The sequence below is a fragment of the Gavialis gangeticus genome, unplaced genomic scaffold (genome assembly GCF_001723915.1).
Source record: "Gavialis gangeticus isolate Ggan-Ray unplaced genomic scaffold, GavGan_comp1, whole genome shotgun sequence".
Taxonomy (NCBI): Eukaryota; Metazoa; Chordata; order Crocodylia; family Gavialidae; genus Gavialis; species Gavialis gangeticus.
In genome coordinates, this window is record NW_017729011.1 from 13939829 (window position 1) to 13945554 (window position 5726).

Sequence of the window (5726 nt, forward strand, 5' to 3'; positions counted from 1 at the left end):
GGGGGAAGTGTGTGGGGGGTGGGGGGCAGATCTGTGTGGGGCTGGGTGAGCTGCAGCCAGGGCTCTTCTCAGCACGGGCTGGGCTCAGAGCAGGCACCAGCAGGACTGGGAGGATATTCCAAATTTCAACATACACCCCAAATTTTGCGACCGCTCTACCCCCAGCGCCGCCACCACCAGCTACCCAGTGCAGCCCTGGCTCTTCCCAGCGCATGGGTGGAGGAGGGACGTTGAGCCGGGGCTGCACCGGGTACCTGGCGGCACTGGGATTAAATCCCACCATTTCTTTGTTCTAGTCACAGTGGATTCACAAAGTCCACCACATTTCCTATTATAGGCATCATCAAGTGTTACCAGATTTTTTTGCACACTGCTGGGAGCAGAATTCCCTGCTTTCTCTACTCCTAAATTATTATTTGACCATGTTTCATAAATATCAAAGTCTATGTAGGACTGTAGTTGCTACAGTAGCAAAAGTTCTTAATCCATCTGTTTGAAGAGGAGACAATTGGTAGGCCAGCACAGAACAGTACAGACAGACAAGTTCTTCAAGTTAAACGAGAAAAATTCCATTGAGGATTTAAAGAGGAGAGCAATTTGAAGTTGAATCTAAAACAGCAGCAAGCAGTTGAGTCTGACTGGAGTGATGGTCAAGCTTCTTTCTTGCTACACAAGCAACAGAACTCACAGGCCAGGGTCTGCACAGCTAGTGCTTGGGGATCATAGATAAGCCAGATGTCACAGTCCAAGAAAAAGAAGATGAAAGCATAGATGAAGATTTCACTACAGCTGGAGCTGAAGCAGTATCAGGCAGAGGAAACTGCATGAAGGTGGGAATTGGCAGATTTTCAGATATAGGTGTGGAAGAAGACAAAGTTCAGGGTGAGAGGGGACATCGTGGTAACAGACAGCAGAGGCAGTCACAGCTGAAAGAGGCAAGGGGTTGTTATGCTTGACTCAGGGTTTTAACTTGTAACTAGTTAGTCCATGTAAAACATCTTCTCCCCCATCTCAGAAGCAGTTACTGCAGACTAAGTTCATCACATCAGACTCTGCATCTAGGTGCCTGGCCAACAAATCCCACCAGTTCACTAGCTTTAGCTCCAGTCAAGATTAGTCTTTAGAACAGTACTCTGGCCCTGCAACTAAGTTTGGTAATAAAAAAAAATGGGAATTAGCAAACAGAGAAGCAACAATAACATATGCCTCTTCAGTAGAGAAACATGTTTTCAAATACAACTTAGTCAAGGTTTCCCATCTGAACACACTATAATTTCCATTGGAGAAGTTGTTTTTGACTTTCCCACATTAAAAAAAACAAAACAACAACTTATCTAATCTCTCCTAGAAAATGATTGTTTCAGAGGTAGGAACGGTTCAGTGGTGAAAGCATGATCCCTATAATACAGTAAAATATTGAGATTTTTTTCATGATTAGGCACAGTTATTTAATACACATCTCAGTGTTTGTATGCCACAGTGCGAAAATGAGCTGTTCCTTTGGAAAAATGTAGTGATATGTCAATAAGTTATATAGGTTAGAAGTAACAGTAGGGATAAAACTACATCATTTACATAGCAACAGTCACTGAGGTCACTTGCATACAAAATCCCACAGCACTGAAAGCTACTTTGGAAATAGAAAGCAGCACTTATTCTGCCCAAACTACATTATAAAATGGTGAAAACTCTTTAGGCATAGAAATGACCAAGAGATGCCTGGAGATAACCAAAATACTATCCCAGATTCTGCATGTTTGATGCTCACTGTTCACACGTAGCACAAAAATCAGCATCGTCAAGAACAGAGAATATTTAGCCTACTGACATGGGGCTGGACCCAATGATTTGGGTCTGTACCCAATGATGTTCCAAGGTCCCTTCCAGCCCTAATGTCTAAGGCCAATGTCTATGAAACACTTAGCCTGAACCCCAATTAAGATTGAAGCCAACCAAACATGAGGTGCCTACGAGTCCCTCTGCCTGCCTCCCAAGAACTGGAACAGAACTCCAGCTGACTAGAGATGGCAGGAAAGAAGTGTCACAGGTGCCTACACCATGGAATACTTTGCTGAACCAAAGCCAACCCACATGAAATTTCACAGATGTGAACTGATGCCAGGACAGAATTTTCCTAAAATGCCCGAGATGTAAAACATGGCATTTGCAGACACAGGGATTCAAATCTTCTCACTAAGTCTCTCTTTTTGACCATAATGCCAGATGAGCCATACGCAGCTAATACTGGTTTCTCTGGACAGTTTTGAGAGAAGAGGGAAAAGGAGAATCAGAACTGACTGGAAAACAGGAAGTTTCTCCAAGTAAAAGTTACTTGAGCAAATATAGTCCAGTCAGCTTTACTGAAACTGTCTGCATGTTCTCAGGCTTTATAATACTTGAAATCCAGCAGCCCAACCAACAGAGGTGCAGGGACAGGACAGAGAGACTGCACTGAAGGACCAGCTGGACAAAAGTGGGTTCATACAGTGTCTATTCCTGACCCAAATATTGCACTCTGGTTTTCCCCATAGCATGGCAGGGACAGAGGAATCAGTTGGGAGTGAAAATGGGTGTCATCGCCCAATGTGCTCCCCTACCCCTTGCTCCCTGCAAAATGTCAAGCCAGCTAGAATAGCATTCAAAGGGAAAAAAAGGGCCTGGAAGCCAAGGAGGGCATGTGGATGCAAGCACAGACTGTTCTGTTGGAGGAGGAAACAGCTTTCCTAGAATTAAAAGGTTCAGTGCCCAGGGACAGCAGCAGGTCTGGTATTTTACGAGAGCAAGCATAGGTGATTTATAGTTCACCGTTATGATTAGATTTCACTACCTAAAACACTTTTCAATGTAGAGAATCACTAATCAAAGACAGGGTTTGAAAGTTATGTTCAGAAACAAAATACTTATGCTGGTGGCAAGTTTCTTCACAGCTGTGCATGCTGCAAAATCTCTTGCATATAAAACAACCCTAAAACAGTCTACAACCAAAAAACCCTCATCTTAACATCATTACAGCTGAAAATAATACCGCTTCTGACAAATCCTGTAAGAACACTATTCTGGCCACATGCATGCTAAAAATTTGGAAAGCCAGAATTAAAAAAGCAGGAAGGTTGGAAAGGGTGAAAATGTACAGTCAATGTACACCCAGTCAAATTGAATCTGCTAATAACTGCCCTCACAACAACCACCTTTGAAGATTATAACAACTTTATGAACACGCACATTCATTTTTACTCAACTCACCAACACCACCTTTCGACACATCACCTTTCCTCACATTAAAGATTAAGAACACTGCCAGATTATATATGGCTTCATGTAGCATAAACTGAACTAATATAAGCTGAAGTTAACAGAGTGTAATAGTAGTGAAATATAACCATGTTAGTCTCGTCCTGTAAGCAACCTGAAAACTCTGTTTTGTATCCTTCTGCTTGACAAAGGCTATGCAGAGTTTATTCACTTATGTATGAATGTGTATAAAAGGGTGAATGGTGAGAGAATGGCATAGAGACTGGAGGAGAAGATTTAACTGTTTATGTAAGCAACAAGGCGCCAAATGTAAGTTACCAGTCAGTAAGCTAATTAATGAATGGCTGAAGAATCCCTTTTAGGCTTAGGGCACAAAGATAACAAGGAGAAGGAATGCAACCATTCTGCCAAATGGGCAGCAAGAACACACCAAGGCTAAGATAAGCTGAAGACAAAAGAAGAACACCCGCAAAAACAGAAGCTGGGTATGAAAAAACCCCAAAACACTGAAACAAAGGATGCCAATCCCTATAAAAAACATTTTAAAAATGCCAAGTTGAATGAGTCTCTTTCTCTACTGCCATTTCATCAGAGCACAGATGCATCTGTTCAACCCCACTCCAGCTGTTATCTTCAAATCATCATCTACTCCAGGGGTCGGCAACATCTGGCACGCGTGCCGAGCGTAACATGCGAGGCCATTTTGCTTGGCACGCCTCATCCAGCCCCGACTCTGGGTAGCTGCTACCAGCAACTGAGCCCAGGCTGCTCCCAGCAGGGCCTGCAGCATCACAGCTGCTTGCTGGGAGCAGCCCGGGATCCCAGCAGGCAGCAGCTCCCCAGACCCAGGGTGGGCTGCAGCCAGGAGGCTCCAGACTGCTGTGCCAAGCTCCTGTATCAGCTCTGCACGAGCGTGCGCACCCACACCTTGCAGTGGGCGGTGAGAGTGGGGCCTGAGGCAGTGCAGCCCCAGTCGCTCCCCCGCTCCTGGAACGGAGGTGATGAGCCCAGCACACCTGTCTGTAGCCAGGACGGGCTCTGGGCAGCTGCAGCAAGCAGCAGGCTGGCTACAAACAGCTGCACCGGGCTCATCACCTCCGTGCTGGGAGTGAGGGAGAGACAGGGCTTCATTGCCTCGCCCGCTCCGAGGTGCGGCTGCACATGCTAGTGCTGAGCTAACACAAGAGCCTGACACAGCTGTTTGGTGCCTCCCAGCTGCAGCCTGCCCTGGCTCTGGGGAGCTGCTAACAGCCAGGTTCCTGGGCTGCTCCCAGCAGGCAGCTGGGATGCTGCAAGCCCTGCTGGGAGCAGCCTGGACTCCAGCAGCTACCCAGAGCTGGGGTAGCTGCTGGCAACCAGAGCCCAGGCTGGGGGCAGGGGCTTTGGGTGAGGGGCAAGGGGCAGTAGGGCATCCTACCATGTATCCCTTGCCCTCATTTTGTTTTTCTGCCATGCGGGGACTCCAGCACCTTCCGAGGTAGGCATTATGGTGTTTATTGGCACTCTGTCCAAAAACTGTTGCCTACCCCTGATCTATTCAATAAGCCTGGGTTGGCCACCCTGGGCTGATAATGAGCAACTATTGCTAGTAACTATACCTAGTGTGTGTGTGTGTGTGTGTGTGTGTGTGTGTGGATGAAATGGTTGTTTTGTGTATGTGTGTATGCCTGTGCATAATGATGTGTATGATGATTTGTGTGCGTTTGTATGAATGGTGTGCCCAAACCTCTATGTCTAACTCATGTGATCAATAAACGCGCCACCCTGCCTTATCCCACTTTATAAAGTCTCGCTCCTGATTTGAGCAATTGGCAATTTGAGTAACATTCACCTATTCATATATTACTAATCCCTAATACCCCTCTTCTTTATGGCCACATACACAGGTGACAGAGCAACGAGAACTTTGGTTACTTGTTAAAAAAGAGACTCACAGCATATTAGAGACAAGACCTTTACACTTATCCACAAAAATACAACTGGATCCAATTATAATTCAAGACAGCTACAGGTATCAACCTGTAAGTCTAAAATCCCTGGTTTACAGCTTTATGAAGAGAGCCTGAGAGCCCCAAACACCAATGTGTTGTAACACATATTTACCATAAGCCATATAGAAAAAACATGCAAGTACTTCAGTCTTTCAAAATTTAAAACACTCTTCTCCCCAAGCTTCCATCTTGCAGCAATTAACAAGACACATTTAGTGTCTGAAGTACGACAAGTAGCTTAACGCCTTGTGGAATTCATAGATGTTGGGGCTGGAAGGCACCTTACAAGAACATCGGGTCCAGCCCCGCTGCACTTGGGCAGGAAAGACAATTAAGACAGTCTGGGTCCCCAAAAACAAGAACATCCACACTTCCAAAGAGAAGCACTTTTTTTTTTTTTTAATCTAGAACTTCTAACCGAAAACCCTGATAGACTTAACAAAAATATGCAGACAAGGTTCTTTGGGTGAATCTGATATCTTT